Source organism: Colletes latitarsis, chromosome 7, assembly GCF_051014445.1.
Source record: "Colletes latitarsis isolate SP2378_abdomen chromosome 7, iyColLati1, whole genome shotgun sequence".
NCBI lineage: Eukaryota > Metazoa > Arthropoda > Insecta > Hymenoptera > Colletidae > Colletes > Colletes latitarsis.
The window spans coordinates 14,315,091-14,328,201 of record NC_135140.1 but is presented as its reverse complement, the minus strand read 5'-3'; the positions used below and the strand labels follow the sequence as shown (position 1 = coordinate 14,328,201).

Sequence of the window (13,111 nt, the reverse complement as noted above, 5' to 3'; positions counted from 1 at the left end):
ACGCAACGAATTACGCAGAAACCCGTGGATAAGCTTTGAAAAAAAAGAAAAAAGAATTCGTATGAAGTCGACTCCGCATGCGTGAATATTTTCACATCGATACTCCGCGATCCTCCTTTACGAGTAACGTAAAACGGTTTTTGTTCATCTGACTGTGTCGCGTAAAATTCTCTCTCCGATAATTTTATCAGATCGATCGACGCGATAACCGCTCGCCAATTCCACGAACACAATTCGTCCATCGATAACAAACGACAGCGATAAATTACTTTTAAACTGGCTAGCAAATTGAATAGGGCATTCAATGTTTCGACAATGAAATTTAACCATCCGTGTAATTCCAGTTGTACGAATCTAATTCGGGTCAGAGTTGTTGAGCCAAGTTCGAGCAAACACGCGTCACGGTAGAAAGACGCGATTGCAACGATCATCCCGACTCGTTTAACTACGCAAAGGAAACGATCATTCTTTCTTTCTTATTGCGTAATTGCACCCCTAGAGATACGCAGGGTAGAGCAGGAAGGGCGTCGAACAGGCCTGGTTAATTTTCATGTTGAGTAATGCAACGCCGGCTGTTTCTTTTTGTGTCGGTTTCCAACGTCAAACCGTTCCCGTTAAGCCACGCTCGTCAATCTCGCTTAATAGCTTCAACGCCATTAATCTGACCACGTTCGCGTGTGTACCATTCAACACGCACGGGATAAGCGAGCCAAGACTTTCCGAGAGACAATCAGCGCCTACAAGTAATCACTTTCGTTGATTAATTAACGGTGCCCGCAGCTGGAGCCCCGAGGAAACTTAAACGCGCGACTAAAACCGTTAGCTCTATTCAATATCACGAATCGAGTAACGTATCCCATATACCGTAACTCGATATTATTCGCGTTCTGTCTCCTAATTCCAATTTCACGCCAATCTACCCTCGAATATGATCCCCCAAACGACCTTACGACTTTAACTTAACCCTTCTGCGATTCAACCTTTTACCAACGACCCATACGACGGAAATCGTGTCACTGGGCCTGGCGTTTAACAGATATATTCCTGATTAAAATTATTTTGATATTTTAATTAAAAAAAAAAAACAAATGCATTGATTCTCATTTTTTGGGATATGGAAAATGTTCACGTTAGGATTGCATCTGCATTTTTCTACAGACGTGTACAGGGTGTTTTATTTAAGTTGAGTACGTGATGGACATCTTTTTTCAAGGTACCACAAATTCCTTCAATGTTTCCATAAAGAAGAGTCGTTTTTTCTGCAACTGTTAAATATTCCATTGCACTCGCTATCTAAACGATACAGAATCTCTATGGCTAGGAATTCAGTGGCAAACTTATCCTGTTTTGACAGCACATTGTCAGATACATTTGTAGATACAATCGTAGTAGCTATGCTTGTCTCTATTACATTTGACGGAGAGAAATATCGAAACATTCTGGATCTCAATCTATTAATACTACTCGAAGATGCAAGCCTACCAGATGTGGTATCATAACACGTTCACTGCCAGATGAAAACTGTATAATATTCTGCAAGATTAAAATTTTTATTTTACACCATTGTAAGCTACACAACCTAACATTTGATTCAGTACATATTTTCGTAACCTTGTTAAAATTCACAAATTCCATCCAAATTTATTTCCCTCGACGTCTTAATTTGAGAATGAATTTTTCTAGTACCATGACGTGACGTGACAGTCAAAGTGTTAAAGAATACTAAATTTATGAAAAAATGTTTCATACGAAGTGCATCTTTTTACGTGCAATATGATTCCGAAATAAATCTGTTAAATCGCACGTATTCGAGATTTTTTGCAATCTCTTAAAAGGAACGCCCAGTATAGCTTTAAAATTGATTTGTAACTTCGAGTACACGCCACTCTATATCCTGTATCATTACGAATATATGCCAGAGAGTCGCTGCAAGGGACGCGTTCGTTCCAGTAACCCCAAATATTTCAAGAGGCTACTCCTCCGGGTCAATCAATTATTTTGAGAAGTGCTCGTTCCGTGTGGCTCCCTTTATTCCTCCCTCCATTGTCCTTGCAAGCTTTTTTTTTTACCCTCCTCTCGCATGAAACGTCCCGATCGCAAGTGGCACTTACGCGGGAAAAAGCAGAGACGCGACTCGGCCGGTTGACAAGAAACCGAGGACCACCGGGTAGAAAATCAGCTTGTCCCTGGTCGTGCGCGAGCTCGTAAATCCACGACGAAACTATACCCCGCAGGAAGATTAATACCAGGCACGCAACATGTCGGAATAATTACTGGATAAATTTAGCGAACGAAAACAATACGCATTAAATTTTACGACCGACCGGGAAAAGTGGAACGAATTTCTCGCGTGGACGTTACCGGCGACGGTCTTGGGGCGCGTTAAGCACGGTAACGTCGTCGCGTTTCTTCCTTTTTAGGTATTTACGATGCCTCTACGGAATAATGAAAAGGATGCCGACCGGCTGATTATGCGCAAAACTAACCACATAGCGGTAAGTTAAAAAGGAAAAAGCCGGATTGTCCATTATCGACGCGAGTCGAATTTGTAATTTCTCATCCCTTAACCGACTTCTGATAGCGAGACGAAATATTGCTCTGGTTAATATACTTTGTTTCTGACTATATCGTTGATACTGTTCTGAGAGACTGTCGAAATATTATTGATAATTTTATACAAGGTGTTCGGCCACACCTGGGAAAAATTTTAATAGGGGATTCTAGAGGCCAAAATAAGACGAAAATCAAGAATACCAATTTGTTGATGGAAGCTTCGTTAAAAAGTTAATAACAATTAAATTCTACAATTTCAAATCGTCCTGGAAAAATTATTTTTGGTTGCGGGGATCAATTACAATCATTTTTAGTGAATACACATATCTTCGAAATTCTATCCACTTTCGAGAAAAAAAATCGGATAGGCGCTGAAATATTTCGGCGAAAAAAAAATTTTTCAAATCGTTCTAAAAAAATTATTTTTGGTTGCGGGGATCAATTACAATCATTTTTGGTGAATACACATACCCTCGAAATCCTGCGCATTTTCGAGAAAAAAATTCCTTACCGAAAATATAATTTCTGGCCAGAAATGTCTGCCCGAATTTTCATGCGAATGTTTAAAACGTCATAACTCCTGAACGGATTGGACGATTTTAATGTTTAAAAAAGCAAACTACGCGTATTTTGATGGAGAATATGTAGAAATAGCAAAAATATTCGAAAAGTTGATCCTTGACACCGGAAAATGAGAAAAACCCCATAAAAATGGTCCAATTTTTAAACAGCTATAATTCCTACAATTGTGAATATATTTCAATGAAACTTTTTTCTGAAGTAGAGCTCATGGGTACCTACAAAAAAGTATTAGACAACTTTTCTGTAGGGCGTCAAACAAAATTACTAAACATGAAAAAGGAATTTTTAAGAAAAATGAACAGGAGGGTGGTGCCTAAATTTTTCGGCGAATAAAAAAAATTTCAAATCGTTCTAAAAAAATTATTTCTAGATTCTGGGGTTAAGTACAATCATTTTTGGTGAATAGACATACCCCTGAAATCCTACGCACTTTCGAGAAAAAAATTCAGGAAGGTGTGAAATTTTTCGAGGGAAAAAAAAAAATTTCAAATCGTTTTGGAAAAATTATTTTCGGTTGCGGGGGTCAATTACAATAATTTTTGGTGAATAGACATACCCCCGAAATCTTGCGCATTTTGGAGAAAAAAATTCAGTACGGTCGGAACTTTAAACGTTAATAACTGTTTAACGAAGCCTTCATCAACAAATTGGTATTCTTGATTTTCGTTATATTTTGGCCTCTATTATTACAATTGGATATTAACCCTTTGCGCTCCAAGAATCTTTATTAATCTGAATAACTAACAATACCGATTGCAATTTTGTGATGTGACTTTTGAAAGTGAAAAATGTTAATCACATATTTTCTAAACTCAATTTGTGTTATCATAAATAAAACTCGAATCGCCAGTAGAGTGCAAAGGGTTACCATATTAATGTAATGAATATTAGCGTTGGTAATACTAAAATTTGTCAATTGAAAAATAAATTTTATTTCCTCCAATAAACAGTAGTTCAATATACTATTAATCGATCGAATAAAAAATGTAAAATACATCGTTTCAAATAAATTTCGGGTCTGACTCGTATAAAGCAGATTGGACGACGCAAACGAGCACAGCATAACGCACACATCTAATCTACGCTATATGCCGCGAGAATCTGTAGAATGCAAATAACAGGGAACGCGTAGGAGAGACGCGATAAAGCGAAAGCTGGCGTTTTATCGGGCATTCGAACACGTGTTCGCGACAGACATTTATCGATCAACCGTTAACAATCCGCAGATATATCCCCGGGGGAGATTTATTATTGAACGCCCCTAAACGATTGCCGTCGACGAGCTGCGTGCAACAGGAATGCGATTTAAATGCGCGTATACGAGCACAACGCCCCAATGGAGACGCGTGCTGCGGTGAATGGACGTTCAGGAACAATTCATTTAACCCTTATTAGGTCAGTGTCAATGGCCACGATTGAAACACCAGCGAGGACAAGTTTCTCCCGCGATAAGCGGTATTAGAAAACCGCCAACTCTAATTGCATAAGACGACGCTCGATGGAATACGAACGAGTGCAACGACCGTAAACACCGTCTCTCGATAAATTACCAACCGAGCACGAACAATCCTTGTTAATTGATTTGTTGTTAAGGAAAATTAAGAAAACGGCAGCCGATTCGATTAAGGCCGTGAACGCATGCGCGTAACATCGATCTCGAAAACTAATCTTGAAATACAAGTCCAATTAAACGAGTTCGCAGCCGGTCGGATTAAAATAATGTTTCGAAATCGAGAACACGAACGTTCTCGTGGATTCGTTCGCGGCGCTAAACTCCGCCGTGGAACGTTATTTTTTGTGTATCTGGTGGATCTCACGACTCTTAAAATATTCATGAGCGAACCGGCCGAACGAGCATATCCGATGCACTTCGAACGCATCCCAGACTCCGCTTCTTCTCTCCCATCCGTGCCGGCTCTTTGACCTCAGCACCATTCTGCATAACGGTGCATCGGCCTGGACGTTTGCCTATTATGTCACTATATTCGCGAAAGGATGCTGTGTACCGTAACTATAGCCTGGAATCAAGAGCCACGATGGATTTTCCGAATCCGTGCACGATCGTCCGGTTTACGGTACCAGATGAGCATGGGAAAAACAAATTGCAACCGACGAGCATCCAACAATCGCGTACGCGACCGACCAACTACCAAGGGAAACGTATTTATGATCGACAAACACACGCTGCGTGTCATAACTATAAAACCACTCTTTCGATCATTATATTTTGCTGTTGAAACAACGAAAAGCAAAGTGTACCATATCTGAAACGACTATAAAACCGTAATAACGGGGTATTCTTATTAAACAAATTCTACAAAAGATCGAATAAGTTCTAACAATAATTTAGTAACGCGTGTGACCTCCCTTACTTTCAAGAATTTCGATCAGTCGATTTTTCATGCTTATTAGATTTTTTCGTGTTGTATTTTGTACCTCGTCCCGCGCTGTTGTAATTGTTTATTACCAGATTCTTCGAACAACAATGCTCCAAACGAAAATTGAAAATTTTAGAGTGATTTTATAGTTACGAGTCGCAGTGTATCAGCCACGTAAAAATCACATTTTTAACGACAAATCACACTCGATACGAGTGCAAAACATTCAACCAGCAAAAACGAGGACATCAAATCGGACACTACATCAAAGAATCGCAATAAAAAATACTGTGAAATTCCTCGGATCTACCGATTTACATATATCAGAATAATAACACCGTATTTCAAGATGCGATGTTAAACTTAGAAGAAGAAGAGGATCTCACACGACCAGTTTTTCCCCGACAAATAAATTAGACGCCTTTTACGCCAAATTGCAGAAATACTCGTTTCGCGTTTACCGGCGAACCCTCCGAGATGAATCGATGTAACGGTGCACGTCTGAAAAAAATAGAGAATAGCACCCGATACAAACAGTTAGAATAACTTCTCGAAGCCTTAATTGCAATGGATGGCTGCAGTAATTATTCCACCTTGTTTGCATACCTCGCGTCCCCGATTGATCACGGGTCTGTAATAATTCCTGCAACACGTACGCGTAAACTCGTATTTTTCTTAATTGTTCTCAGACCGAACGGAATCCGGTACTGGCCTGTTATTTACGATTCGTTTCGTACCGAGAGGTTTCCTTTCTTTGCATCGTCATGCTGTCTCGGAGCTCGCGGTCGGTGGTTTATTTTACCGTGGACTAATTGCCACTAATTACGACTCCACGCGCGATTCCACGGGAGCCACGGAAAGAAACCCGAAGGGATGCGGATTCCTGCGAGAAGAAACACGATACTCGACGTTAGCTTCGTGGAAAACGTGTACCGATTATAATACTCGAAACGACGAGATCTTCGAGTTCGAGGGTCCTGCGTCTGGTATTACGTATACGCGAAAACGATCGCAAGCTCTTACGTCACATCGTAAGAGAGGGACGCGAGTTTCTTCGCGTTGATCGACCTCGAGGAGAGGAGCTCCTCGTTCAGTCAGCGACTCTCGTCAAAGAATTGGCAAACGGGAGAGGTTTCGAGGAAGAAAGGGTACGATCACTCGCCACTAAAGGCCGTTTATAGCCTCTCGAGCGGGAACGCGTCGTTCTTTTGACTCGTTCGAACCAGGAAGGCGAGGCAGAAGAAAAGGAAGAATTAGAAACGTCAGAAATCGTTAAAACGCGCGTGCTCGCGTTACTCACGTGCCAATATCTGCACACGCTTTCGTTCTGTCTTTAAGCACTGCTATTTATGCACGTGTCTACTTATATACAAAGCAGTCAGCACGTACATACGTACAGAGCACGTAATACAGGGTGTCCCGTTGGAAACCGTCTTCGTACCTTTGGATGTTTTAAATACTAAGAATATGCTTTCGAAGATTATCGCGATAGTCTTGGTTCGATCTAAATTGGATTATGACTCTCAGATTTGTTCTGTTGATGAGAGATGGGAAAAGGAAAGCCTATTCAGCGTAGGTTCCTATGGCAATATTCAAGCATGACTATGACAACCTGAAGGGCAACGTATGTAACACCACGAAGATAGGTATTCCTTTCTTTAATGATACAATTTGAGCAAAAGCGTTAAAATAACGAAGGTACTAAAGTGGTATGTTTTTACCGGAACACCCTGTATATAGCGAGTCCCAATCGAACAGCCACCCTTCGTTCTCTTCTCGATTCTCCTTTCCTACGTGAGGGTCTCTCAACAAATAGACCTGCCGCCTGGAAATGGTTGTAGCCTGCGCGAGCAAACACGTACAGGCGTTTCGAAGATTGTGTTATTTTTACGCGCAGTGAATCGCTTCGTTTCCCTGTCTTTAGACAAATAAATCCTTCGACCGTGGTCAAGCAGCATTCAAACGAACGCCGCTGACCGTTAATTTATTATATTAGCGTTCTAATAGGAATTTCTGACCAACTATTCTGGAGAAAACTCTATTTACAATTTGATCTACGCTAAATAGATGTGCAAATAAACAGTCAAATTTGCAAGAATATTTTCGAAAATTTGCGAATGGCACAACGCAGTTCTGTCCATTAGCAAATGCTAGGAGGTGGACAAACTATTCGACGAAATTAAAAAATTGCAAATTGTTCTAAAAAAATTATTTTTAGTTGCAGAGGTTAATTACAAACATTTTTGGTCGATAGACATACCCCTGAATTCCTAAGCACTTTCGAGAAAAAAATTCAAATAGGTGCTAAAATTTTTCGACGAAATTAAAAAATTGCAAATTGTTCTAAAAAAATTATATTTAGTTACAGGGGTTAATTACAATCATTTTTGGTCGATAGACATACCCCTGAATTCCTAAGCACTTTCGAGAAAAAAATTCAAATAGGTGCTAAAATTTTTCGACGAAATTAAAAAATTTCAAATTATTCTAAAAAAATTATATTTAGTTACAGGGGTTAATTACAATCATTTTTCGTCATTAGACATACCCCCGAAATCCTACTCAGTTTCGAGAAAAAAATTCCTCACCGAAAATCTAATGTGAGGCCGGAAGTGTTTGCCCGAAATTTCATGCGTACCTTTAAAATGCCATAACTTCTGAACGGATTGGACGATTTTAATGTTTGAAAAAGCAAATAACGCGTATTTTGATGAAGAATATGTAGAAATCGCAAAAATATTCGAAAAGTTGCTCCTTGACACCGCAAAATGAGAAAAACCCCATAAAAATGGTCCAATTTTCAAACAGCCATAACTCTTACAAAAACGAATATATTTCAATGAAACTTTTTTCTGAAGTAGAGATCATGGGTACCTACAAAAAAGTATTAGACAACTTTTCTCTAGGGCATCAAACAAAATTAGTAAAAATGAAAAAGGAATTTTTAAGAAAAATCGACAGGGCTAGGTAGGTGCCTCGGAAAAAAAAAATTTCAAATCGTCCTGGAAAAATTATTTTCGTTTGCAGGGGTTAATTCCAATCATTTTTGGTGAATAAACATACCCCCGAAATGCTACCCACTTTCGAGAAAAAAATTCATTACTGAAAATATAATGTATGGCCAGAAATGTAAAAATGCGTATCTTTGAAACGTCATAACTTCTGAACGGATTGGAGGATTTTAATGTTTAAAAAAGCAAACGACGCGTATTTTAACCAAGAATATATAGAAATTCCAAAAATATTCAAAAAGCTACTCTTTAACCCCGTAAAGTGAGAAAACCCTCATAAAGATGGTCCAATTCCTCGTTTTTATCGCCTCATATGTAGGTATAGTCTAATTATCCGGCATGTTTTACTCTCTGGCATTGCCCCAGCCCCAAGTATGCCGGATAATCGTAATTTTACTGTACCTCGATGCCGGTAAAAGCATCAGTAAGAGTAAACCGCGCGCGTGCTGACAAGAAGATAAATTTCCATAAGAGTATTCGTAATTCGACGCACGCCTTGGAAGCTTAAAGTGCACTGTGCACTTTTCCGTTGGTCCCAAGGCACTCGATATCCCATTCGATGGGGTCGCCCACGCAGCAGCCACGTACACGTTGCGAGAACATGAACACGATCGCGCGCAGTGGCTCCTCATTTTTTTTTTTTTCCCCCCGCCGTGCGTTGGCGATTTATGGTAAGGGCACCGTCTGCTTTGTGTGTTAGTCACCGACCGTGAGGGGTGAAAAGGGACTGGCAGGACTGTTCGAGCGGGGGTGGGAGGGGGAGAGGGGGGGGAAAAAAAAATTGAAGGAAAGAAAAGGTGGAACGCACACACGATCGAACCGCGCGCGTGTGCTCTCGTGTTCAACAGGCCCGACGTGTTTACTTTTGCATACACGATGCTGCGTGTTAAGAGCATAACCATTCCTGTCGCGGATTATTACACCGGCAATAGAGAGTCCCCGTCGTCGACTCGCACGTGTTTTCTCTCTTTTTCCATCGCGCGAGCGTTTCTCTTCTTCCCATTCGATCCGCGGCGGTTCGCTTTCGAGCAACGATTTCCTTAATTGCGTTTAACCAACCCCCTCCCCCACCCCCCCGGGCCGATCGAATCGATTTTGAAGATATATCATCGCGGGAAAGAATAGCCGATACTTTCGTAATTGATCGAGAAAAGAAGCGAAAAAGGTCTCATCTCCGTTTAGTATTTTGTTAAACGAGTGTTTTGTCATTAATTGGAAATACAGTGAACTGTATCGAGGGAGGTTACTGTTCCAAGAATTATCGACTCTCATGTCTGTTTATTGCGGACGAAAGTGAGAAGCACTGAGAGTATACCTGATATTAAATAAAAATACTGTCATAGGAAGTATGTAACTCGTTGATACCGAACATTATCTTGAGATGAAAATTCGTAAAAAACAAATATGTCGTGTAATAAAGCATACAGTTATCGTAAATACCAGTTTCACAGTGTGCATTACCTATCTAAGAAACAAGAATACGGTAAATATAAGCATAGAAATAATAACCGCTGATAATTCTTAGTGTAAACGGAAAGAAGATAGGGCAATAAGACGCATGAAATATAGGGAAATCAGGTATGCGGCTTGCTTGCTCTACCTACATTATAAATGAGGGAAAGAGTCCCTTGCTCTATACAGAGTGTTCGGCCAACCCTGGGAAAAAATTTAATGGGTGATTCTAGAGGCCAAAATATAACGAAAATCAAGAATACCAATTTGTTGATGGAAGCTTCGTTAAAAAGTTATTAACGTTTAAAGTTCCGACCGTTCTGAATTTTTTTCTCCAAAATGCGCAAGATTTCGGGGGTATGACTATTCACCAAAAATGATTATAATTGACCCCCGTAACCAAAAATAATTTTTCCAAAACGATTTGAAATTTTTTTTCCCCCGTCGAAAAATTTCACACCTTGAATTTTTTTCTAGAAAGTGGGTAGGATTTCGGGGGTATGTGTATTCACCAAAAATGGTTGTACTTAACCCCAGAACCTAGAAATAATTTATTTAGAACAATTTGAAATTTTTTTTATTCGCCGAAAAATTTAGGCACCTACCCTCTCGATTTTTCTTAAAAATTCCTTTTTCATTTTTAGAAATTTTGTTTGACGCCCTACAGAAAAGTTGTCTAATACTTTTTTGTAGGTACCCATGAGCTCTACTCCAGAAAAAAGTTTCATTGAAATATATTCGTTATTGTAAGAGTTATGGCTGTTTGAAAATTGGATCATTTTTATGGGGTTTTTCTCATTTTACGGACTGAAGAATCAATTTTTCGAGTATTTTTGCGATTTGTACATATTCTCCATCAAAATACGCGTAGTTTGCTTTTTTAAACATTAAAATCGTCCAAACCGTTCAGAAGTTATGACGTTTTAAAGATTCGCATGAAAATTCGGGCAGACATTTTTGGCCAGAAATTATATTTTCGGTAAGGAATTTTTTTCTCGAAACTGAGTAGGATTTCAGGGGTATGTATAATGACCAAAAATGATTGTAATTAACCCCTGTAATTAAATATAATTTTTTTAGTATGATTTGAAATTTTTTAATTTCGTCTAAAAATTTCTGTATCTACTCGAATTTTTTTCTCGAAAGTGGCTAGGATTTCGACGGTATGTCTATTGACCAAAAATGCTTGCAATTGACCCCTGCAACCGAAAATAATTTTTCCAGAACGATTTGAAATTTTGTAATTTAGTTGTTAATAACTTTTTAACGAAGCCTCAGTCAAGAAGTTGATAGTCTTGATTTTCGTCTTATTTTGGCTCCTACAATCCCCCATTAAAATTTTTCCCAGGGGTGGCCGAACACCCTGTATACAGTAAAGGTGGAATACATGCCCGAAAATGGGACCCTTAGCCGGGCGTTTATGGAGTAGATGGATCGATACTAATTACGGAAACAGCTCGAGTCGACTGTCGAATGTAGAAAAGGACAGCGAGTAGAAGAGAAGGAGGACCTTTGTGACGTGTCAAGAGGAACCTCCCCTAACAAGGGAAAAACGCAAACTGTCCGACTTCGATTTTAATGTGCTTTTGTAGAATGATAACACAGTGATCCCTTTTTCGTGTATGTAAAATATTAAGCGTAGATAATCGACACTTTTTAAAGGACAATTATTCACATTATGTCTCGTAAAATTTAGTTCCTAAGCTTTTGTGTATAGAACGTGTCTGTAGGAGTTACGTTTTCGAACATCTGTTTCGAATTTTTATAAAACGTTATAAGCAACCGAAGTGTTAATGTTGGCAACTTAAATGTGTACACGAGGGCAGTGAACGCGTAAGAGGCTTAAGAAACAATTACCCTTGCAGATAAGGAGCTACACCGACGTTGGGTGCTTTAATGAGAAATCATGAGAATTTCTATCAGAAACTCTGAAACTGTAGAACGATTCGTGTTTAGACGATAAACTGACATTCATAAAGTGTTCGAAACGAAAGTTAAGTCCATAATAGAAAATGGAAAACGTCGTAATCTCCTTTTCATTAAGCATTTTATTTCATTAGCCTTTAAAATGTTTCGTGGCGATATAATATTATCGTGCTCTGCTCTAAAATAACATGAAATGCTTAATTTTGTGTTTTACAGTTAGCCTGATAATTATTGAAAGATATATACAAACAGAAAGGAAAAGATATAATATCTACTCCTCGACTGACCATTCCGACGTTTAAAAGAACGATTTTTAAACACGAATGGAAAAGTTTCAAGAGAAGAATGGTAAAAAATAACAAATATGTTGAAAATGTACGTGGATACCCTACAAAATATTAACACAAGCTGTACCTACTAAATATAAATTTGTATGTATTCTATGTCTGTATTTTAGACATTTACTGGACAAAAATTTTTTGTTCACCCGTTGTATAGTCTGACGATCGCAGCTCAGAAACAGTAGCCGTGTAACTACCCACAAACACGTATAGACAAATCCCAATGTAATTGTAGTACTTCTTTTATGCAAATATCTCCGAAGGTAAGGGTGATCGCGATCTTCAAAAGAGAAACGAAAAAATCGTTCTGATCCATCTTTATCTCAAATATTTTCTGTTAAAAACTATTAAAAGCACATTACTCTTCTAAGCTCCCCCATCTAAATTTCTATATAATTTACGTTTAGGGCAAAGTGACTAAACCGTAAAACTGCCTGTAAAATAAATAATACAGCGGAATACTCCCGGGTAGGTCGAACGAAACAATCCTATACATTTTTCTGCTGTCGTTGGGGGCTTTCGCGATAAAATAGGAGAGAAACGCGCCTGGTAGAATCTATTCTTTCCCTGTCACATATCTGCCACTAACATTTCCGACGGTTCGACGTACGTACGCGACGGTAATCCCATCACGAACGTGATTTATGTTGCACATAATTTCCGAGCCTTATGGCAAATAGTACGGGAGGATGCGCCCGTACGGTTAATGCAGATCACTGCAGGACTTTCATGCTCTCGTCTGGTTCCATGAAGTCAATAATTTATTACGATGGGCTTTGGCCCGAGCGAGAGTCAATATTGACCGTGCTGGGATAGAGGATACGGCGCCGTTCGCCGCGGAGTACAACAAATTCAATTGCCCACTATT

At 39.2% G+C, this 13,111-nt stretch overlaps 1 protein-coding gene across 1 annotated transcript in view; it reads right to left on the bottom strand.

Annotated features, from left to right (window-relative positions):
* The window catches only part of LOC143343209 (uncharacterized), a 38,606-nt gene that overhangs the window by 24,720 nt on the left and 775 nt on the right, over positions 1-13,111 (bottom strand). The gene's annotated exons all lie outside the window — the stretch shown is intronic.